Source organism: Cebus imitator, unplaced genomic scaffold, assembly GCF_001604975.1.
Source record: "Cebus imitator isolate Cc_AM_T3 unplaced genomic scaffold, Cebus_imitator-1.0 Scaffold257, whole genome shotgun sequence".
NCBI classification, from domain to species: domain Eukaryota; kingdom Metazoa; phylum Chordata; class Mammalia; order Primates; family Cebidae; genus Cebus; species Cebus imitator.
In genome coordinates this window covers 300,281-326,321 of record NW_016107572.1, presented here as the reverse complement: position 1 = coordinate 326,321, position 26,041 = coordinate 300,281, and positions in this window count along the sequence as shown.

Below are 26,041 nucleotides of genomic sequence, written 5' to 3'. Positions count from 1 at the left end.
CCTCACATCATTCTAAGACGACGACGTGACCTGTCACTACATGGACATTTAACATTTACAACACTGTTAGGGAATCAAAACTATAGGGTGTAAAACAGTAGAAGAATTAGCACTGTTCGTGTCACAATTTTGTACTGAGATAAGCAATACTAATTTATAAAAATTGCTTGGCACACAAAGTCATCTGAACTTAGACAAAGTATTTGAATATGGTTAAGCGATTGGCAATGCTGTTTGAGAACCTTTAACCTTGACTTCAAATGTTCCACTTGAGAGCTAAGATTGCAGGTGTTTCTTGCTGCCAAAGACACTTGGCAACCAGATCTCAAAACAATAAAAGACTAAAAAGAACCTACTGGTGATATGAAACTTTTCTGCTAAGAAAACTTAGAACAGTACAGAAATTACCACACAGATAATCTTTGTGCAAAACTTTTTACTAGGAGTCATCAGAAAGAAAGGTGCCCATTAGACGTCAGATGAGTAAAGAAGGGAGAAAGAAGTGGTGTTGGGTAGTTAATGTCTACTAACCATCTGGGCCTGCCCTCTACCAGGATCCAGGCAGCAAGTTAGTCATGTAAACTTAGCAGGGAGGGAGCCTGTCCTGCAAGGCTATTCTGGTACCATCTAGATGCTTTAGATATCTTCAAAAATCCAAGAGCATCTCTAAAATGGAACTGACCTTGGGCTTTTAAAACAAATGTTTAAAAGTTAAGCTAACCTTTATACTATAACCAATGACTGATGAACTGAAACCAAATATCTTGGTTTCTAATGGCCATTGTATTTTGTATAGTACATTTGAGGAGTATGGTTAGGACCCCAAACATATTTAGTTCTCTATTACCAGTAGCTGTGCATTAGCAGAATATCTGTTTCTATCTAGATACATTTTACGAAGAATGTTCACAACTAAACTCCTCCACCAATAAAGATGTTTTCTCTCCTGGGTACGGTGTCTTAATAACTTGAAGGGGGTGACTCACTGCATGTACTGACTGTGATGACTTTTAGCACACTTAAAATTCAATGTCATCATCTCAGTTACCTGCGGTAACGGGGCACAGGAACAACATTGATAGCTGAACTTCAGAAAAGACGCAGTTTTGGTGTGGTTTCAACTACTTCTGCAGAGATTTCAAGGGAAAAAGGAGGCTTGAGTTTCCATTCCTCGCCTTATTCCTCATGATCCAAAGTCCTTGTATCCTAACAACATAGTACAAACAATAACAGTAAGAGGAGGAAGAAGTGCCATGTGGCAGACAGACCATGGGACCCTATGCTCAGGCCCTGTATAAATATTCTTCCCTTGAGTGCAGCAGACATGTGTGATTTTCTTCTAATCAGCGGAGTCTAGAAAAGATAAAAGATCATTCCTGTGATTACATTATGTTGAGGATTCTGTCTTTTCAGTCTGGACTAAGAGATTCTACTTACTATGTTGATGAATTAAACAGCCATGTTAAGGAGACTCACATAGCCAGAACTGTAAGCAGCACCTGGAGCAGAGAGCAGCTCCTAGAGCCTGAGGTGGCCTTGCAGCTGATGGCCAAAGGCCGGTCCCTTGATCATATGGCAGCAAGGAAATGGATTGTGCCGACACCCTGAGTGAGCTTTGAATTGAATTGTTTTCTAGTAGAGTCTCTCGATGCAATACAGCCCTACGGCCTCCTTAATTGCAACCTGTGAGCCTCAGCCTTCTTGAAGCAAAGCTTCTTGCTTCTGAAGTTTTCTAAGCCCTTCCTGGACTCCTGATCCATGGACACTGTGAGCTAACAAATGTGTATGTTTCTTAAGCTGCTAATTTTGTTGTAAATTGTTATACTGCACAGAACACAAATATAGATTTGGGTTTCTGAGTGTTGTTAGCAGGTTCACAGCTCCTTTAATAAATGACAGGTTAGCAAGAGAAAAAACAAATTCATTTAATCAAAGTTTTACATGACACAGGAAACTTGCAAAATGAAGACTCAAAGGCCCAGGGAAAACTGTGTGTTTTTAGGCTTAGATTCAACGAAGAACGGACAGCCATGTAAATATGTGATTGGACTAGAAGGAGGTGAGCTAATGACAATGGACTGAGGGGAACTTAGTAAAGCCTGCTTGATCCGATTCTTCTTGGCCTCTCTGTGTAGCATACCTCATCCAGGTATGCAGCAGGACCCTTCTGGAATGAGGGTCTTAGGGTCTACTTTCAGGGGAGGTAAGTCAGAGAGTGACCTCTCTAGGTTTCATGGCCTGTGCTGGCGGAGAGGAGTTCTGATTTCTGGGATTTGCCCTGGGGAAGAGGAATTCTAGTTTCTGTGACTCTACTTTGCAGAAGAAATGAGGGAAGGAGAAAGGAGAGCTTCAGAAATGAGGGAAGAAAAAAGGAGGGTGGGAGAAGATCAGAGAAAACTTCTTGCTTCTGAAGCCTTTCCAATCTCCTTCAGTTCAAAGCACTCAGCATGCCAACATGCCCTACTTTGCGGTATTGTGTTTTAAGCCCCAGCAAAGCCGAGGACTGCTACAGCAAATACCTGTAATGCCACAGCAGCTTTGGAACTGCTCAGTGAGCACAACCTGGAAAAATTTTGAAGAGCGTGATAGAAAAATATAATTTGCCTTGAACGGACTTTTCCTTGAAATCTGAACTTCAAATAGATTGATAGTGCGGGTTCAGAAGAACATGAGGAATATTTCATTGGAAACTGGAGGAAAGGCACACTTGCTATGATGTAATATCAGAAAGCTTGTCTCCTGTAGTTTCATGGAAGGCAGAACTTGTAAATGATAAAGTGGAATGTATTGCTAAGGACATTTCCAGGAAATGGTCTGTTGGATTGCCATTGGGCTCCTTGGTTTCTTCTTGCTGCTTATCATAAAATGCAGAAAGGGAAAAAATTGAGGAAAGAACTGTTAAGTACAAAGAAACCAGGAGCTGATAATTTGAAAATTCCCAGCATTTAGAGAGGGTGAAAGATGCTCGCATGAGGAGATGTTTTCCTGGCAGGAAAGCATGCTTTAGAGAAAGGGCCAAGAATGCTGCTATATAAACTTCTGGTGAAGCCTCAGAAAAATAAGTCAGAGTATTTAGTCAAAAGAATTAAGGACGTGCTTCAGAGGTCCTCTCAATCAAACCAAAGGACCTTTAGGAAATTAAAGGGAGATGTTTCTTAGACAGCTCAGAAGACGGCTAATGTGTGGGAGGATTTATCTTTTCCTTTCCTTTTTTTTTTTTTTTTTTTTTTTTTTTTTTTTTTTTTTTTTTTTTTTTTTTTTTTTTTTTTTTTTTTTGGAGATGGAGTCTTGCTCTGTCTCGCAGGCTGGAGTGCAGTGGCGTGATCTCGGCTCACTGCAACCTCTGCTTCCCGGGCTCCAGCGTTTCTCCCGCCTCAGCCTCCTGAGTAGCTGGGGTTACAGGTATGCGCCACCTTGCCCAGCTATTTTTTTTTAATTGTGTTTTTAGTAGAGATGGGGTTTCAGCATGTTGGCCAGGCTGGTCTCTAACTAAAGTGCTGGGATCCCAGGTGTGAGCCACCGCACCTGGCCAGAAGGACTTATCGTAAAAAGAAGTGTAGATGTAGCTTTTTAGTCTAACAGAGCGAACCCAATTAAAAGCCATAGGAAACACACAAAGTTCTTGAGAAAATGATTTCAGCAGAAACATTGCTAAGCTTGGACTGAGATCGAGATAGACGGAGACAGAGATAGAGGAATAGAGAGAGATGAAAAGGGAGAGAGAAGAAAGTGAAAGGAAGAAAGGAGGCTACTGAACCCCTACATTTCTACTGGCAGGGATCCCGCTGAGTACTACTCAGCTGCAAAAATGTATCCTTTATGAAAAAGGAAGGACGACCAAAAAGATAGGATGAAGAACCCAGGTGTGCAGCCAGAACCCATGGAGGATCATTCCAGGCCTTGAAGCCTAATCAGGGTACCCTGGCCAGGTGTAACCAGCTGGGTTTCCAAAGTGCTATCTCACAGTGATTCTTTTTCTCCTTCTGTTTGTTACCCTTCTTGAACTGCAGTGTCTGAAGCTGTTCCCCTGTGCCTGCGCTACCACTGTATGTTGGATGTGTTGAGGCAAATAACTTATCTCTCCGATTTTACGGGCCCAGAGGTGGTGAGGAATTATGCCTAGAAAGTGTTCTGAAAGGATTATCACCAGCGATCTTATCCACATGTGCACTTGATTTAGAGAAAGAAATGTTTTACTTTTAATGGTTATATAATAGGATGAGATTCTTGGGCATTGGGAGTGGTGAATGTATTTTGCATGTGGGAGACAAATGAATTATTGAGACCAGAAAACAGGCTATGGCAGCCTACTGTTAGGGTGGTCCCCATGTTTACAGCCTGTAATCCCCTACTCCTGAGTGTGAATGGAACCTGTGACTTTCTTCTAACAAAATATGGCAAGAGGGATGGAATGTCACTCCTGTGGTTAGCGTAGTCTTGTCTTCAGACAAAGATGCTGGACTGTCATTCCCGTGATTATATTACATTATCTGAGACTCTGCTTTGGCAGGCTGGAGTGAGGGACTCTCACTGCCCGTTTGGTAAAATAAGCAGCCGTGTTGACAAATGAAAAGGCTGCCCCAAAGGAACTGAGGGTGGTCTCCAGCTGATAGACAGCTCAAAACTGTAAACGAGTTCTGCCAACAGCCTGAATGATCTTGGAAATAGATTTTCCTTTAATAAAGATTCTAGATGAGAATGCAGGATGGAAAACTACCACAAACATCACAGCTTTAAACAGCACAGACCTATTATTTCATAGTTTCTGTTTGTCAGAGGCCTGACCCACCATGGTTGAATTCTCTACATAAAGTCTCACAAGACCAAAATTCAGTTGTGCACAGGAATGGTTTCTTAACTGGAGGCTCTAGAGAACACTCTGCTTCCAGCCTCATTCAGTTGTTGGCTGAGTGCAGTTCCCTGCAGTTGTAGTACTGAGGTTTGCTGGCTGGTTGTAAACTGAGGTCTACTCTCAGCTTTTAAATACTGTCCATGTTCTATGTTATGTGGTCCCTTCCATCTTTAAGTCAGCAATGTTGCATCAAATTCCTCTTATTCTTGGAGTCTGCCATCTGTGGAAGAAAGTTCTCTGTTTTTAAGGATTCACGTGATTGTATCAGACGCACCTAGATAATCTCCGTATTTTAATGTCAATTGTGCCATATATTATGGCCTCATTATGGAAGAGATATATCATCATATTCATAGCTTCCTAGAATTAGAGTGGGACAACTTTGGATGAGGGCATTTTAGGAATTGTACCTACCACAGCAACTTCAGAAGACAGGAAAAACTAATAGTTCTTTTCTTTACAGAAAAAGGGGGTGAGGTGTTTTGACAATGTTTGTATTTCACATACAAGCCATGCATGTCTTATGTGTTATTTTCAACTTAGTACTTTTATTAAGAAAACAGTATAATTCAGAAATCCTTTCTTTTCTGAATTCAAAATGATTACAATTTGCATCGTTTATTTGTACAGCACAATTTCTAGTTCATTAGGCTCTTCAGTAATAGACATATTGCTTTTACTCTCATTTCTTTTTCTCTAACCTTCTGCTCAGATTAAAAGATAACACTCTAAGGAGATTCGATTAGATGAGAGAGTTGTGTAAAATAATTGCTTTCTCTTTCAAAATTTTTAAGATAGAACATTCCAGATTGCAAAGTGTCTGTTGTTTTCAGTTCACTACTCCTGCTTTCACAGCAGGTTCAGTTCTGCTGAGACTGTCTGCTTTGCAATTACCCCTAATGATTGGGACCTCCTATAGGACTGTGTGCCCAAAGGGAGGGTTGCTCATTCCTTGGCACAAAGGTGCCATTCACTAGCTAAACTGTGTTGCAGGTATTGAATCTACCCACAGTGAGCTCTTTTCTTTTGTCATCCATATACAGAGGGATCCCTGTGAATAACAGTGGCAAGAGCTATTTGCGAGTTTTAAGGGCACTTACTCTCTTTCAAGCACTGAAGTAAGTGCACTACGTAACAAGCACAACCCTGAGTTAGGTAATGTCTTTATCTACATTCTACAGTTGAGGAAATCAGGCTGCAGGAGGGTAATTTGGCCAAAGCCACACAACTTGTTCCTGGCAGAGCTGGGGCTTAAATTTACTGCATTTGATTCCACAGTATGTGCTCTTAAAGACTGCCCTACTCGCTGTTCATTTGCCCATTATGGACATGCTTAAAATGAAATCTGTATCTGTGTCTGTATCTCTACATAGATATGCATATATGCATATTAAGGCTTAGAAAGGTCTTACATTCAATAGGTGAAGAGATCAGAGCCCAGAGATTTAAAGTGAAATTTGGTCATATTTGCATCACAGCTTAGTAGAAAAGCCGCAAAGAAAACTCGGATTTCTTTACACTAACCCGTGCAAAGATCAAAGGGGGAGAATGAGGGAGAAGGAAAAAGATGAAGAAAATTACTAGTACTAGGAAACCCTAATTAAGATGATATACTTAACTGCATTCATGTTTAATAGAATAATAAAACATATGTAAACCGAAGTCAGAAATGTAAAGATACACCAATTTCTAATTAGCATTTAGAAGAGCTATTTGATGGAATTACCTCCTGAACTATTTAGGTTTTTAACTGATACTGAGACAACTTATTTATCGAATGTCCTTGGCTAAACATTTGTTTTCCAAATAACAACCCTGGACTAGGATAATAGGAGATGGTGTAAACTTAAATTCTAGGCTCCCAAATATAATTTTCAAAAAGCAAAACTTTCTATTTGAGACTACTCAGAATTGTTGGAAAGATGCCTCTCCCTGCTTGTGTACCTGTGGGGCCTCTGAACGCTGCAGAGGCCTGGATGGTCACTGTCATATGAGGCATTTCAATGAATCACTGGATCGTAGAAAAAGATGGAATGCTTTACCCAAGCTTTACACTGAAATATTTCATGGTAATAAGTTCTGAAATCACTAGCACTGAAGTCAACAAGGTCACTCATGATTTGAGACCAGGAAAAAAATGCATTTAATAATTTCATAAACAAGAGCTATATATACTATACTATATGTCCTATCTGCTACTATACATAGTATCTTCAGAATCGTGTATGATTTTAACTAAAGTAAAAGAAAAATCCCTGGCATATTTAAAATATTTTGAATTTTTTTTAATTTTTTAATTGAATAGATAATATCTTGTGACTCAGTTATATCAGAGTCGTCAACTACAATGTATCATTTGTGGCTTATAGTTGGCCTAGCCATGGAAATTATGTGATAGAAATGACATTCTGGGAGGTTAAGTAAATTGTCCTCCATTTTTCAGCCAGGAAGTGGTAGAACCAGGGTTGGAATCCAGAAATGTCTGAGAGTAAGGATTGAGTCAATGCAATTCTTGATGTACCATGCTGCTTTCTTCTCTCACAGGGATGCTTCCTCTACACATTCTTTTCACCGTATTCTCCTTCCTATAATCTTTCTCTCTTCTATAGAGAATCTGTATGTTTCAATAATTTTATATTCACAACAAAGAGGAAATATAGGAGGGAAAGCAAGTAGGGGGGAGGAAAAATGATGAGCTCAGTTATTATGTGAGTTGGAGGTTTTTACAGGACACTGTTCACAGAGATATCTGAAAATACAGCTCTGAAGTCCTTGCTAAGATCTATAAAACCTTACCTGATCTAGTCTTTCTCTGATCTCAGTTTATAGCGCTTATCCCATATACTGGTTAAGGTATTGCTATCTGCTATAACAAACAAACCTTCACATTTTAGTGCTAATTTCTTGCTCATTCAGCAATCTAAGGTAGCACAACAGAATGAATGAGCCACAGAGGATCTGTTGCCACCCAGTCATTCAGAAACCCTGCCCGACTAAGCTCTCCCACCCTCAATAAGAAGCTTCCAGGTTTGACCTGGAGACACTCAGCTAACAAATTGCATCCTGCATCCCACGGCCCCATCAAGATGCAAGAGGGGAGGGAGATGACTGGCTGGACCATGGCTTCTAGCTACAATTCCACACTATGAATGGGACGCACAGATCCTTGGCAGGTAGCTGTTGTCTCTACCACACCCATTGCTCACTTTGCTCCAGCCATAGGTGGCCTTGTTTTTGTTCCTTGAATGCACTTGGCATTTTGCTACCTCAAGGCCCACATGCTTGCTGTTCTCTTCCTTTGGCCTGATCCCATCCTCTCCCTGTATGGCAGCCTCCTCCTCTTTTTTCTGATCTTAGCTCCAATTTATATTCTCAGAGAGTCTTTTCTTGACCACTCAATATAAAAAGTCCCAATCCCCTGTGATCCATAATATCATCCTGTGTAATTACATAATCAAAAAGTTTCTTAATATATTTCCACATTGTTTATTTTCTTTCTGCTATTACTGTAATGTAGATTTCTGAACAAAAGGGAACTGGTCTCATTTATTACTCTCTGTATCCACATTGCTTAAAATAAAATGCACTCAATAAACATTTACTGAATAATAAATCATGCATTTCTCCTGCTCTAACACCTTTGATGGCACCTCCATTGCTAATGAAATAAAATTTGCACTTCTGAGGGCGTCATACAATGTTCATCTGCAGTGTTTCTATGTGGTATCTGCTTCTTAACATAAACTCGTACTGTCTACCTCTTACACTGAGCTTTATGCTTTATGCTCTGCTCCAAAACCATGGACTTATTTGCTATTGCTTTACGCTACATTATTCAAAGTCTGCCTTTGCACATGCTGCCTTCTATCCAAAATGCATTCTTTCCTTTCTCCTGCCCATTTCCTTCTCTTCTTTTTTTTTTTTTTTTTTTTTTTATTGTCTTGCTTTTCTCCCCAGGCTGGAGCGCAGTGGTGCTGTAATAGCTTACTGCAGGCTTGAACTCCTGGGCTCACGTGATCCTTCCACCCCCACCTCCCAAAGTATCGCAATTACAGGTGGGAGCCTCAGCGCTTAACACAAAAAACCCTTCTCCAACTTCTTTTTGAGGTACTAACTCTCCTGAGGATGACTTAATTGTATCTCCTCTGTGTTAGCCTTAGCTTTAGTTAAGACTAGCAGACACCTGGTAACACACTATGTGTCCACGTTGTTCTTAGCATTTTCTTTTCTTTGGATTTACATTTGTACGTTTGTTTATCTCTCTGAGTAGTCCTATGAGGTCGGTAGTACTATAATCTCTTCCTTTATAATTATGGGAACTAAAGTGCAGAGAAGACAAAGAAGGCTGAGATGACACAAAGCAGCAAAGGTGCCAAGATCTGGTCCAGCTCATGCTTTCAGACACCACACTGTCCTGTCACTCGTTTTTCTGTGAACATACGTCTGCTAGTCTACATCTGTGATGGCACTTAAGCTCTGCTTTTGTGACGTACAAGAGAAGTTACAAACTAATGCGTGAGGTGAAAATATTTCCTTGAAAAGGCTGAGCTTGTGATGAATTCATGCCAATGATGAACTCATTTCAGGTCGCTCTGGGCCCGCACAGTGGCTGACAACATGGGACATTTGTAAATATTGGATGATAATTTGAGTTGATACATTTCAGTGCTTACTATATACCTGGCAGTGTGTTAATCATTTTTATATTATTATCTCATTTAATTATCATAAAACCCCTAATGGTAGATACTATTATTATCCTCAGTTTTAATGTGGTACCTCAACTCAGGTCATACAAGCAGCAAGTTGTAGATCCCAGAGTCTAATCCCAGCCAGTGAAGTCCCGTCTCCTCAACCAACACACAGAGCCAGGTCAGTGGCTGCTGTTTTTTTTTTTTTTTCTTTAAACGGAGTCTAGCTCTGTCACCCAGGCTGGAGTGCAGTGGTGCTATCTCGGCTCACTGCAACCTCTGCCTTCCAGGTTCGAGAGATTCTCCTGCCTCAGCCTCCTGAGTAGCAGGAGCTATAGGTGCCTGCCACCATGCCCAACTAATTTTTGTGTTTTTAGTAGAGACAGGGTTTCACTGTGTTGGGCAGGCTGGTCTCAAACTCTTGACTTCGTGATCCACCTGCCTCAGCCTCCCAAAGTGATGATAGGATTACAAGCATGAGCCACCGTGCCCGGCTGAGTGGCCACTTTAATTCTGGGGGCCAGCCAGGCTGTGGACAGTGGGATTGCCACTGGTGGTCCATGTGGCACTCAGGACCCTGAATGCATGGGCAGGTCAAAGAGAGAGAGCCTTGATATACACGAGCCTAAGTAAACACATGGGTTTTATTTTATAATCTGATTACCATAATCTGATACTTAAGTGCCCCCCAGTAATGATTTTAAAAGAGAAACTCGGATATGGGGGAAGATCCCTCCTGTACTAAACATAATCTACAGTCTACAAAATTTCTTCTCTGAAACCATCCATAAAGACATAGCAATAAAATATTTGTAATAGACATATTTATTTATATTGCTTTATATGATTTTGAATGAAACCTGCAAATAAATTTGCATCCCATGGAGTAGAGAGGACTTTAAACACAAAAACTGTAACCAATATGGAATTTTTTTAAAGAAACTTCCTAGAACACTTCTATTTAAAGAGAATTTATTCAGTATTAGTTTGGTAATCTGGGAATATCAATATGTTCATGTATTATATTGTTTAATCCAAGTCATTGCTTTTCCAAACTGTTTTAAATGGGACAGGGCCTTTTAAACATTCATAGCTAAATTCATTGGCTCATGTATTCTCGAACATGCTGTGTGCAATAGACTGTCACCAATATAATTTCAATTTCATATTACTGAATATATTTTTTCAAAGAGATTTCTATAATTATGTCATCAAAGAGTCCTGTTTCAGGAAAAATTTTCCATTTTCCATATTTATTGAAATAGTGATATTATTGGATCTCAGTATGTGAGACGGGAAATCTGGTCTCTGAAGGAAAAATATAGGACTTCAAAGAAGGATTAACTGAAATCATTGGATGGGCCTAGACGATCATTTTTAAGAAACGAACTCCAGGCAAATGAAATCTCAACTTTATCAGGCCCAGCATCTTCAGGGAGACATGGACTTGCAGTGCTATATTAATATACCACGAACAGTGGAGCTTCTGCAATAGAAATGTATGATCTCACAGTTCTGAAGGTTGGAAGGCCAAGATTGAAGTGTTGGCAGGACCCATTCCTTCTGAGGGCTGAGTCTGGTTCCCCCACCGCCTCCCCAGAGAGTGAATTTGTCTCATGCCTATCCTCCTAGCTTCTGGTGGTTTACTGGCGGTCTTTGGTATTTTCTGCCTTGTAAATACGTCATCTTGATCTCCGCCTTCATGTTCATGTGCTGTTCTCTCTGAATGCGTGTCTGTCCCTGTGTCCAAATTTCTGTTTTTTAGAAGGACACCAATTACATTAGGTTAGGCTCCGCACTAATAACCTCATCTTAACTTGATCATCTGCAAAGACCATAATTTCAAACAGACCAGAGGCACAGGTCCTGGGAGTTAGGACTGATAACCTTTTGGAGTGACATAATTGAACCCATAACAAGTGCAAAGAAGGATGGTACCTTTCCACTGCAGGGACTACTTAAAATATAAAACATGCATCAGACTGCGGCAGGAAGCCCAGGCTCCTCCTATCCCCAATCTCTCCGGTTCAGCAAGATGAGGACAATGGCCTTAGGCTGTCCAAGGACACACAGAATGAGTAAGGACAGCCTCCTGAGGAATGGTATGGCCCTTTTCTTTAATGATAAGAACAACATACTCTGTAATAATAAGGCTCCCCTTGTGTGGTGACAGATTTTCAAGTGACACCTGTGATACCTCCCTAGTTCCTAAGGATTAGCTTAATGCTTTTACAACAGTCCAGACCAATTATTTTTTGACCATGAAGCACAGTTTCTGCATTCTTCTTTACATTACCCTTGGTTTAGAGGACTGGTCTAGACACACAGTTGAATCTGGAGTATTTCATCCTGACCCTCCTAGGCTAAGGCTGAGAAGACAATTGAACTCCCAGTTCAGAGTTTGTGTCAACCCTAACTCATAGAAAAAAACAGTATTGTCTTGTGAATTTGGCGACCAGAGAAAACTTGGTTCACCATTGGCCTGATCAGCAAAATAATCAACTTCCAGAATAATGCAGATTTGTGGGACATTCATAAGAAAGAGTGAGGTGTTTGTGCCAACAATATCCAGGGGAGAAAATGTCAGAGGTTTAATCTATCCCTGGTAAAATGCAATGTGGAAACAGATGTTTTAAATTACCTCCATTGAAAGTCATGAAGTGTCTGAACCATGTATCTGGTTCCCATTGCCCTAAATTTGTGAATACCAAGCAACTTTCAAATCATACTCAGCTTATTGCCGTTCTGGCCCTGATGCACGAGCAGCCACAGATTAGACAAGAATATACACAGGGTAGACCTCAGCTCTCCCTATCTTTCACTGGGTGTTGCAACAACATTCTGATTTAAGACCCCAACATTCTGCAAAGTTGTGGTTATTACTGTAGTTGTTAGTTTTTGTCTGTTTGTTTTTTTGCTTGTTCTAAACTGGCTGAACACAAATATATTATTTTCCATTTTCTGTGGGTCAAGAAGCTGGGTATGGCTTAACAGGGTCCTCTGATCCAAGGTCTTTCCAAGGTATTAGGTTCATTCATCAAATATGCCTTTCTCTCCTCCTTCCAGGCATAAGGTAGGATCATACTTTCCTACCCCTTTTGTGAGAATTTGCTTTGGGAAAGACCATGTGAGTAGACATGACGTATGTCATTTCTAGGCAGAAACTTTGAGTCAGGACACTATTTGTCATCTCCCTTTTTTCCTGCTTCAGCCATGGTGAAATCAAAAAGATAGAGGCTTCCTTAGCTTCCCTTTCTAAAAGAGAACGATGAACATGTGGAGTAGGAATGAGAAAGCCATTGCTGTTTAAATCACTGAAAACTAGAGTGCTGTTTTTCACTGAGGCAGGCTTTCTTGACCGTTACCAAAAGGATTTATTATTTTTGGACTGCCAAGGTCTTGTTTCTCATGAGCTGAAAACTAAGTCCTATCAACCCCGCGTGGCATATTCAACAGTTGATGACACTATTTTCTGCCTTGTCTCTGTTCATTGTCTTTGGTTCACAAGTTGTTGTTATCTTGAATATCAGGTAGTATAGCAGAACAGTGGTTAAGAGCAAGACTTTGAAGCTAAAGCATGTCAAGTCTGTGTTGCCGACTTGAACGCTAAATGATGCTGTTGAATGGAGAAGGGATCGTGTTATCTATGGAACTTTCTATTTCTTCTCTTTATGTTCAGGATACTTTTCCCCTTGAGATGACAATTAAACACATTCATAAATTACTTTGCAAATTAGAGAGATGTAGGCCGGGCGCGGTGGCTCAAGCCTGTAATCCCAGCACTTTGGGAGGCCGAGGCGGGTGGATCATGAGGTCAAGAGATCGAGACCATCCTGGTCAACATGGTAAAACCCCGTCTCTACTAAAAAAAGAAAAATACAAAAAATTAGCTGGGCATGGTGGCACATGCCTGTAATCCCAGCTACTAAGGAGGCTGAGGCAGGAGAATTGCCTGAACCCAGGAGGCGGAGGTTGCGGTGAGCCGAGATCGCGCCATTGCACTCCAGCCTGGGTAACAAGAGCGAAACTCCGTCTCAAAAAAAGAAAAAAAATTAGAGAGATGTATTTGAAACTAACACCTTCTACTTACTATTGCTCCTTACGAAATTCCCAAATTCCACCTCCACTAAGGTAACAGGAAAAGTTTTATGAGGTCTGCCAAACACAGGCATGAACCCTCCATTTTCTACTAAGTTGAGTTTGTTAAATTTGTTTCAATCACATTGTGTCCTCTAAGATGGCTTGGGTTTAAAGTTGCTTTTCTCCCCCAAGCAGCACTTGGGCTGAGCATAGCTATCTAATTTATTTTTGAAATTAAGAAAATGGAATGTGGCTTCCTGTGTTATTTTACTTTATATTTTGCATATTTTATTAAGTATTATTACTGTCCAAAATTTAGTAATATGTGTTAAGTACTTTATAGCCATTTAATTTTGAACTATAGAAGCAATAGTGAGTATGAAGACAATTGCATAGATTTACAGTGTACTTAGGGGATAAAATCAGCAGAGTTTGTAACAGATTAAACATGGGAAGATAGAGGGAGAGAGAGTTGTCAAGGATGGCTTCATAGCTTTGGCTTGAGCAATTGAGTTAGTGAAAGTATCTTTCACTAAGACCATAGAAGAGGAGGAGGCCACATTTGATTTTATACATATTGAATTTGAGATGTCATTGAAACTAGGCAGTTTTGTATATACATCTGAAACTCAATGACTTCTGGGCTAGAGATTTTAAAGTAATGTGTACTTGTGTAAAGGAGATAATTTAGGAAGAGGACGCAGAATGGGAAAAACCTAAAGAAAATGAGAAGCTGGAGAGCCAAGCCTTTAGACAATGGAGTATAAGGATAAGTTAATAAAATAAATGGAGAAGGAGTGGCCTCAGAGATATAAGGAAATCAGGACAGTACTGTGTGACAGGAACCAAGGGAAGAGAGTGTTTTAAAAAGGAGGGTATGGGGTTGGGGGATTAAGATGGTGGATTGGATAGGAGGCAGGTCTAGCTTGCAGCTGTTGCCCAGACAGAGAGAACAGCAAGTGGAGACTCATGTGAACTTTTGCTCCCAAAACTGCCACAGTAGCATACCAGAAAAGCTGAGAAAATCCATAGACCCTTTGAAATAACTGGATCATTACTATAGGCTCCCTGAGATTCTTAAAAACTGTGAGTCTGCTTGCTTTCTCAGCTGGGAGGCTGATGGTCTGGGACATGTTCTCAGCCCTAATCACTGGCTGCCTGGAAATAGACTCAATGCTGTTGGTGGGGGATGGTGGGAATGAGACTGGCCCTTAGGACTGCGGGCTGTGTGGGAGTGGGGTGAGGCCTGTGACTACCAGCTTTCCCCCACTTCCTTGGCTAACTGTGTGACTCAGCAGAATCAGCCATAATCCCCCTGGCTTACCCATAACTCCACTGGCCTGGTAACCACATGCCCATCCACCACTGCAACTGCAGCAAGCCCCACCCAAGGAGAGTCAGAGCTCAGACACAGCTAACCCTGCCCTGGGGGTCTTTCTCTACTCACCCTGGTTGCTGAAGACAAAGGGCATAATCTCTTCGGAGCTCTATGGCCCTGCACAGTGCCTGAGAATCCTGCATGCTTAACCAAGTGACCATAGGGCAAGTTTCCTTCCTCCCTAGAGCACCACAACTGATGCACTCTTGAAAGCACGACCTCCTGGCTGGAGGCTAACAACACGAAACCAGTGCACGAAACAAAAATATGACCAAGGACCCTCACAGAGTCCACTTCACTCTCCTCCTTCCTCCACTGGAGCAGATGCTGGTATCCATAGCTGCAAGAACTGAAGATGGATCACATCACAAGACTCTTTGCAGACAATCTCCAGTACCAGCCCAGAGCTTGGTAGCTCCGCTGGGTGGTTAGACCCAGAAGAACAAAAACAGTCACTGCAGTTCAGCTCTCAGGAAGCCCCATCATTCAGGGAAGAAGGAGAACATCACATCAATGAAGCAATCCTCAGGACAAAAGAATCTGAACAGTAGCCTTTGAGTCCCAGTCTACCAGAAGGAACCAGAAAAACAATTCTGGTAATATGACAAAACATGGTTCCTTAACATCCCCAAAAGATCACATCAGTTCACCAGCAATGAATCCAAACTAAAATGAAATCACTGAATTGCAAGAAAAAGAATTCAGGAGGCCGATTATTAAGCTAGTCAAGAAGGTCACCAGAGAAAGGTGAAGTCCAACTTAAAGAAATAAAAAACCATGATACAGTTGGGCATGGTGGCTCATGCCTGTAATTCCAGCACTTCGGGAGGTCAAGGCAGGCAGATCATAAAGTCAGGAGTTCAAGACCAGCCTGACCAATGTGGTAAAACCCTGTCCCTACTAGAAATACAAAAAAACTTAGCCAGGTATAGCGACACATGCCTCTAATCCAAGCTACCCAGGAGGCTGAGGCAGGAGAATTGCTTGAATACTGGAGGCAGAGGTTGCAATGAGCTGAGATTGCACCACTGCATTCCAGCCTGGGTGACAAAGCAAGACTCCATGTTAAAAAATAAACAAAATAAAATATAAAAAAAACATGATACAGCCTAAGAAAGGAAAACTCTTCAGTGAAATAGGTAGCATAAATAAAAAACAAAAGCAATCACAACTTCTGTGAATCAAGGATACACTTGGAGAAATGCAAAATGCACTAGAAGTTCTTAGAAATAGAATTGAACAAGCAGAAGAAAAAACTTCAGAGCTGGAAGACAAGGTTTTAGAAGTAACCCAATCCTACAAAGACAAAGAAAAACATAATTTAAGAAATGAACAAAGCCTCCAAGAAGTTTGGGATTATGTTAAATGACCAAACCTAAGAATAATTGGCATTACTGAGGAAGAAGAGAAATCTAAAAGGAAGAAAACATAACTGGGGGAATAATTGAGGAAAACTTTTCTGACCTGGTAGGAATCTAGTCATCCAAATGCAAGAAACTCAAAGAACACCTGGGAAGTACATCATAAAAAGATCATTGCCTAGGCATATAGACATCAGGTTATCTAAAGTCAAAATGAATGGAAAAAAATCTCAAGAACTATGAGGAAAGGCACCAGGTAACCTATAAAGGAAAACCTATCAGATTCACAGCAGATTTCTCAGCAGAAACTCTACAAGGTTGAAGGGACTGGGGCCCTATCTTAAGTCTCCTTAAAAAAAAATTATTAGCCAAGAATTTTGTATCCAGTGAAACTAAGCTTAATAAATGAAGAAAAAATACAGTTTTTTTCACAGAAAATCTAGAGAATTTGTCACTACCAAGCCAGCATTACAAGAACTGCTAAAGGAGTTCTAAATCTTGAAACAAATCTAGAAACACATCAAAACAGAACCCCTTTAAAGCATGACTCTCAGAGGACCTATAAAACAAAAATACAATAAATAAGCAAATAAATAAAACCAAGATTTTCAGGCAACAAATAGCATGATAAATGGAACAGCACTTCACATCTCAATACTAACGTTAAATGTAAATTGCCTAAATGCACCACTTAAAAGATACAGAATTGCAAAATGGATGAGAATTCACCAACCAAATATCTCTTGCCTTCAAGAGACTCACCTAACACATAAGGACTCATATAAACTTAAAGTAAAGGGGTAGAAAAAGACATTTCATGCAAATGGACACCAAAAGTGAGCAGGGGTAGCTATTCTTAAATCAGACAAAACAAACTTTAAAGCAACAGCATTTAAAAAAGACAGAGGGACATTGCATTAGTCCCCTTTCATGCTGCTGATAAAGACATACTTGAGACTGGGTAATTTATACAGGAAAAAGGGTTTAATTGACTTACAGTTTCATGTGGCTGGGCGGCCCTCACAACCATGGTGGAAGGCAAGTAGGAACAGATCACATCTTACATGAATGGCAGCAGGCAAAGGGAGAGAGCTTGTGCAGGGAAACTCCCCCTTACAGAACCATCAGATCTCATGAGATTAATTCACTATCATGAGAACAGCACAGGAAAGGCCTGCCCTCATAATTCAATTACCTCCCACCAGTTGCTTCTTACAACATGTAGGAATTCAAGAGGCAATTTGGGTGGGGACATGGCCAAACCATATCAGACATTATATAATGGTAAAAGGAAAATATCACAATCCTAAATATATATGCATCTAACACTGGAGCTCCCAAATTTATAAAGCAATTACTACTAGACCTAAGAAATGAGATAGACAGCAACACAGTAATAGTGTGGGACTTCAATACTCCCCTGATAGCACTAGACAGGTCATCAAGACAGAAAGTCAACAAAGAAACAATGGATTTAAACTATACCCTAGAACAAATGGGCTTAACGGATATTTGTAGAGCATTCTACCCAACAATTTCAGAATATACATTATATTCATCAATGCATGGAAATTTCTCCAAGATAGACCATATGATAGGCCACAAAACAAGTCTCAATAAATTTAAGAACACTGAAATTATATCAAGTCCTCTTTCAGACCACAGTGGAATAAAGTGGAAATCAACTCCAAAGGAAACCTCAAAACCACGCAAATACATGGAAATTAAAAAACCTGCTCCTGAATGAGCATTGGATCAACAATGAAATCGAGATGGAAATTTAAAAGTTTTTTAAATTGAGTGATAATAGTGACATAACATATCAAAATCTCTGGAATACAGCAAAAGTGGTGCCAAGAGGAAAGTTCATAGCATTAAATGCCTACATCAAAAAGTCTGAAAGAGCACAAATAGACAATCTAAGGTCACATCTCATGGAACCAGAGAAATAAGAACAATCCAAACCCAAACTCTGCAGAAGAAAAGAAATAACAAAGATCAGAGCAGAACTAAATGAAATTGAAACAAAAAAAATACAAAAGAAAAAGGAAACAAAAAGCTGGTTGTTTGAAAAAAAATAAATAAAATTGATAGCCCATTAATGAGATTAACCAAGAATGGAAGACAGAAGATACAAATACGCTCAATTAGAAATAAAATGGGAGATAATACTACTAATACAAAAGAAAAGCAAAAGAATATTCAAGGCTACTATGAACACCATTACGGGCTTAAACTAGAAAACCTGGGGAAGATGGATAAATTCCTGGAAATATACAACCCTCCTAGGTTAAACCAGAAAAGTATGGAAACTTGGAATAGACCAATAACAAGCAGAGAGACTGAAACAGTAATTTTAAAAATGCCAACAACAAAAAGCCCAGGACCAGACAGATTCACAACTGAATTCTATGAGACATTCAAAGACAAGTTGGTACCAACCCTGTAGACACTATTCCACAGGATAAAGAGGGAATCCTCCCTAAAGCATTCTGTGAAGCCAGTATCACCCTACTACAAAAACCAGGGGAAAATATAACAACAAAAGAAAACTACAGACCAATATCCTTGATGAACGTAGATGCAAAAATCCTCAACAAAATACCAACTAACCAAATCCATCAGCATATCTAAAAGATAATCCACCATGATCAAATGTGTATTATACCATGGATGCAGGGATGGTTTAACATCCACCAGTCAATAATATATCACAAAGTCAGAATTAAAACAAAAATCACATGATCATCACAATAGATGCAGAAAAAGAATGTTTTGAATTTTTTGTGACCTAGTAAACTGTGTTTAATATTTGGGACAAATGTGCATTTGCAAAGAAGGTATTCAGGCAACAAGTTTGATATATACCAAACAGACCTACATAGTCATTACTGTGCTTACCTCTTTCTACATGAGAGGCAGTTGTAGTAAAGAGGGAAATCCATAAAGACATTCTAGTGAAGTTCAAGTTTCTAACTTTCCTAACTTACTATTTTACCTTGAACAGGATATTTGACCTCTCTGTGTTGTATTTTCCTCATCTTTAAACTGGCTGTGATTAGAATTCTTGCCTCATTAGTTAAAAGATTAAATCCATTAGCACATATAATGCACTTAAATTAGCGTTTGGTGCATAGTAAGACTTAGAAGTGGTTAAATAGTGTTACTGCCATCCTTACTTCTACTTGTGGCCTTGTTCTTCATGGGTTTGGAGCAGTGAATTAAAGTTTTATACACGTACTGTTTCTCTATTTTAGCTTATTATTCCTATAATTCTTGTTTTATAAATGCTAATACTATATTGTGTCATGTTTAGGTATTCGTATTCAGTGTACTGGTCAGAAATGCAGGCATATATTCAAAACTGTTGTGTTTTCATCGTCAGTGCTCCTTGTTTGATTACATTTTTAATTCAACCTTACCTATCATTAGATTCATTATTCCTGCTTTCCTTTGGTGCATTTGCCCATGTCTTTATTCACCCTTTTATTTCCCAACTTTCTCATCTGTGTTTTATGTGCAGCATGTATATACAGAATGTAGCTTAGTCCTGGCTTTGGAAACTGATATAAGAACTGTTTACTTTTAATATTATAGTTCAGTCAATTTTCATTCATATTACACTACTTAAGTCATTATCCATTGATTATAATTTATATTGTTCTTTATGTTTTTACATATATATGAAAAATGCAATATATATATGTATATATATATACATATATATATGTATATATGGTCTGTTTGTTTAATTAACTATGCCGTTATATATTTTTGTTGCTGATTTAGATAAATTTTAATCTTGTTTCTCTGGTTACCAACATTGCCCTCCAGCATGAGCTGTCACTATGGAGATATATGAGGCCCACTTGATTATCTTTTACAAATGACTTAAATCTTTTCATCTGCGTATTGCAAGAATTCTTTAATTTTGAAGTCCAATGACTTTATTAGGATATGCCTCGCGTTGATCTTTTTTTTTTTTTTTTTTGAGACAGAGTTTCGCTCTTGTTGCCCAGGCTGGAGTGCAATGGCGCCATCTCGGCTCACCGCAACCTCCGCCTCCTGGGTTCAGGCAATTCTCCTGCCTCAGCCTCCTGAGTAGCTGGGATTACAGGCATGCGCCACCATGCCCAGCTGATTTTTTGTATTTTTGGTAGAGATGTGGTTTCACCATGTTGACCAGGATGGTCTCGATCTCTTGACCTCGTGATCCACCCGCCTCGGCCTCCCAAAGTGCTGGGATTACAGGCGTGAGCCACTGCGCCCGGCGCTTTGATCTTTTAATGTCAGGTTTTCTTCTGACGTGGCAGGTCCTTTTATTTCTAGAGAGTATCTTTGATTTATATTTTGATACATTTTTATTTTTGATAATTTTGGCTTTCTTCTTTAGGAATACCAACTATGTATATATTAGATTTCCTTTATCAGTATTGTATGTTTACATTGTCCCTAGAATCTTTTTCAGTAACGATTTTCTTACTTTGTATTTTGCTTGTTTCATCAATGCTGTTCATATATTAATTACTATGTTCTCAGATAGGTTTATACTTCATTATGTTGCTTTCAATGTGGGCTTCAAATCTGTAACAGTTTGATTTTTTTCTGTTCCACTTCTTTCCTAAGCTCTGCCAGCTTATGTTATTTTGTCATATCTTCTTTGAGTTCTTGTACCTCTTCTTATTTCCCAATAAAGTTTATTAAAGTTTTTTTCTATTTATTGCATTGAATTTATTACTATATTTGTTATAATTTCTACTTTATGTCTTGATATCCTTCTTCCTTTATTTTTTAGTCATTGTGTATAGATCCTTAATTAGTTACTTTTATTTTATATTTTTAAATAAATTTTATTATGCATATTTGAGGATTTACATCATGATGTTATGGGATACATGGATGGTAAAACGTTTACTATAGTAAAGCAAATAAACATATCTGTTATTTCACAGAGTCACTTTTTAGTGACAATAGCAGCTAAAATCTACTTATTTAACAAAAATTCCAAATACAATTTTATTACTTATAGTCCTTATGTGTACATTACATATGCAGACCTGTTCTTTCCACATGTCTGCTACTTTTCATCCTTTGACCTACATCTCTGCATTTTCTGTCCAAATCTTCTACCCCCTGGTAATCACTATTTATTCTCTAGCTCTGTGTAGATGATTTTTTTTAAGATTCCAAAAATAAGTGAGATCATGAAATATTCATTATGTGTCTAGCTTATTTCATTTAACATAATGTTCTCCAGGTCCATCCATGTTGTGTCAATTGACAGAGTTTTTTTTCTTTTTTTAAGGCTGAATAATATTCCATTGTGTGTGTGCTTGCTTAGTCCAGCAGACACTTAGGGTGTTTCAGTATCTTGGCTATTGTGAATAATGTTGCAATGAACATGAGAATGCAGATATCTATATGAAGTGGTGATTTCATCTCCTTTGGGTATACACTCAGAAGAAGAATGGCTGGGTCATATAGTAGGTCTATTTTTAATCTTTTTAGGAATCTCCATACCACTTTCCATAATGGCTACACCAATCTACATTCCCAATAGCAGTATACTAGAGTTTCATTTTCTCCTCACACTCATCAACATTTATGTTTTGTCCTTTTGATATTAGCCATCCTAACAATTGTGATGTGATATCACATAGTGGTTTTAATTTGCATTTTCCTCATGATTAGGGATGTTGAGCACTGGCTGATTCCTTTTAGATTATTAGGTTGAAGTTGGTGAATTTTTCTTGTAATACTTAGAAGTCCTCTTAGCCTTCTGAGCCTTTACTTGTCTTGGCTTCTAGAGACTGGAGCCACCTTGCAGATTCCCTCACCTTCAACTCTTTGCTTCCTGTTACTGCAAATGAGGCTGCTTGTATTTCTTATTCTCCTCTCCCTACCAGCTTCTTTGTCATGTCAACCGGATTTAGAAAATCTCCAACCATCAGCCAGTGCTCACAATTCTCTCATTTTGAAAAAGGAAGATATTGGCCCTCAGTAAAGGCCACTTGCTTGAGATATTTGTGTCTTACCAGTTGTATCTGAGATGCACAATGTCTGACATCCTCTAAGGATCCTCCTGCATTTCAGTTTGTCCTTTACTAAGTTTGGTAGCCTTTTTATTCATATATTGTGATTTGAGATTACCACTCTCTTCTAATTTTATCAAAAAGGAGCTTGCTTTCCAAATTGCTTTTGGGTATTTTCTAAGAGAAGAATAGGAAATGTCAATCTTTGACTATGTTAAAAACCCGATGTTTTCTGAAATTCTTGAAGCCTCTTATTAGAACATACCCTCTGTGCCTATTGTGTCTTTCACATTAGAAAGCATCATCAACATCATTCATTCTGCCAGGAAAGTACAGTTTGTTTCCTTATGAAACTGCTCTGGTTCTTTTTATTTTTAATTCATAAACAAATAATCTTTACCATATTACCATATTCAGTTTTATGGATATTTATTATAGAAATAAAAATTTATTTTATTAAAGCTATTTTTATTTTTAAACATTGCATATTTCCTTAGTGATGGATTTTAGCCATGAGTCTATTTCAATCAAGTCTAAATTGTACCTTTGCAATGGCATCTAATGAGATTCATTTCCTTTTCTATATTGCTGACTTTGTTATCTGACTTGAGTGTATTTGTCTGTAGACCTGTGATAACATTTGTTCCCCATTTTTCATCATCTTAATTTTAATGAGAAATTCCTGGATTTCTCCTTCACCAAATGATTTCTTTTTATAGCTATTTCTATTATCCATATTTGCATTTGTATCTGTTTATTTCTCAGCTCCACACCTAAATTAATTTCAGATACCTTTTGATCAAGCTAGTTCATGAAATAATTTGTCAGACGCATTTTTGCCAGCTTCTTGATATGCACTCATGCAACTCTTGCCAACAGTGTATGCTTACGGTATTTTTATGGTATGTTTCAAAAATTATATCCAGCTCTGCCATACTACATATGTAGGTAGTCATTCACTTTAATTTTCTACTAAAAATATAAATATCTTCAGATACATATTTCATTTCTGTCTACTTTTATTCCCCATGTGGAACAGCAGAAATAGGTAGTAATGGGTCTGTTAGATGTATCATGGCAGGATAGCCATAACACTTCAGACACCCTCTTTAGAAGGAATATCATTCAGTTATGACGCTTTCATATCTGTCACTAAATTACCATGCCTATCTCCATCTGGGGTAAGCAACAAGATTCTTCTCACTTGTTGCTAGAGCTTATGACTTGTATCTTATTTTGAATGAATAGAGTTCAGCCAGAGTGTTATAACACACCAGGGTGTCTAATAGAGCTATGAAAAGGAAGTGCAGTTACAGGTAGCAAATGATAATTGTGCATCACATGTTCTCTTTGCTCAAGGCAAGACATGTTTTAGGAGATCCACTCGACGATGATGGTTTGTGGTGTGCTGGAATGAGGACAAGAACTAACTGCCTTAGAAGGCAAGAGGAAGCTCTTTTAGCAAGTCCGAAATTGTTGTTCACAGGGGTTCCAGATCCACTTGTTATCCCAGTATCTTCTAGTTCTCTGCTGAGTAATGTGATTTCATGTGTTCTTCAGTCACTAATATTTTTCTTGTTTTTTGGGTTTCCACTTAAATTATGTTTTCATTTGGTCTCAAATCATTATTGTCTCCTCCTTAATGAACCAAAACAAAGGAATATCAATTAGAGCTTTTCCACTACAAATGCATTCTCTTGTATTTGTAGTGGATATAATTAGTAGTTTAACTCAGGTAGGGACATAAACAAAGTACATACCTTGTACTGCACTGTAAACTTTAAGTAGTCATTTCTTAGCTGTATAAGTACTGATACCCTCTGAATAGCATCTCCCATCCTTTACTTCTGCAAAATGCCTGTAGGTATGACTGAAAATGGATTTTGGTGATAGCTATGCAGTAATCTCACATAGCAATCTGATGCCCTACTCCCACTCATGGAGAGTTCAATTTAAATAGTTATCTTACCAACCCTTTGCTCACATATGGCCTGGTAGTTACATTAGATTGAAATGAGCATGAAGGGATCTTTGCCTTGACATAGGTAAAATCTTACTAAGCCAAGAAATACTTAGGTTAAACAAAATAGAGCATTAAAAAGAATAATGTCAATCAGCATAGATAAAATTAGGACAGATAACATTGACTTAGGGGCAGAACTGCATTATAGAAAATAGAAACACTAAAAGCAAAAAAGTAAAAGACATGGAAAATCGCATGGCCTATCGAAGTTTACTTGTTGCAAGTCCTTTTTACAATTATTTTATGAGTCTAATTTTTATATTATTTTTATGTCATTTAACAAGGGATTATGAAGTGTTGCTTATGATGGAAAACAAGTCAAATTCTTACTTTGATCTCCCTCCCAATTTCCATGAAAAATTACATTTATTTTCCTTTCAAGTTCTTCCCCCTCTGTGCCTTCCCTCTTAGATAATGAAACACTAACTTCTCCTAGTTTATCTGACATTTTTCTAGCAAAAACAAACTTCTCGTTGATTAGATTTCTCTTAGAGATGGTTTTGAAAAAGGAGTAAATTTGAGTGAGTTTTTCTCCCATTTTTCCTCAGGTGGAGTAGCTATATTGTTAGGCTGTGTGGCTTCAAGGTAATGGCATGCCAGCAGGTCAGGTGTTGCTATGGTGCTAAGAATCATATTCACAGGCATCTTTTCATGATGTCTTCATCTCTGATCTTTGATACACTATATGCATGGCTAATTTACTCCTGGCTGCACACAAACATCTGCATGTTCTCAGTTTTTCTCTCCCCCACCTTTAAGAATGCCCATCATTCTTAGTCTTCAGTTATTAATGTAACTCACTATGGACTTCTCCAGCTGTCCTCAAAATGTATGCTGAATAAGACATGAGAAGGGAAGCTTAAAAAAAAATAAGATAGCTTTTCCCATTTAGGCCAGTCATTCGGTGAATGTAAGTCAGAAAAGAGAGGAAAACTTTCCATACTGTGTAGTTGGATTTGCACTATTATTCCAGTATTATTATCAATGATTGCATACATTCAGTTTCAGAAAATGCTTCCAGATTCCAAGTATTTTTTCTAAATGATGAAATTAAGAAGATTTCCCCCACCCCAGAATTTTTTAGACTTATAATAAGCATTAGGACTGTTAGAAAATGTCTGGATATTAAATTCAGTCATTTGCTTTCAATTGTATTTTTTTAAGATATATCATTTGTACATATACATATGTGTATCACCATTAATGATAATGGCATCTAATTTGAGGTGATGATTAGTTTCACAGTATTTCACATATGGGTGCTTTACACAAAAATATCGAAGAACTAGAAAACATGGGACTTCTCATTGCATTCTTCATTATAATATAGTATATTAGTCTTCTGTATGACAACCATCAACACAATTGATGACCTTGTAAATGGTATATATATATATTTTTTTTTGAGACGGAGTCTTGCTCTGTTGCCCACGTCGGAGTGTGGTGGTATGACCTCAGCTCACTGCAACCTCTGACTTCCAGGTTCAAGCAATTCTTCTGCCTCAGCTTCCGGAGTAGCTGGGACTGCAGGTGCACACCACCACACCCAGCTACTTTTTATATTTTAGTAGAGACAGGGTTTCACCATATTGGCCAGGCTGGTCTTGAACTCCTGAGCTCGTGA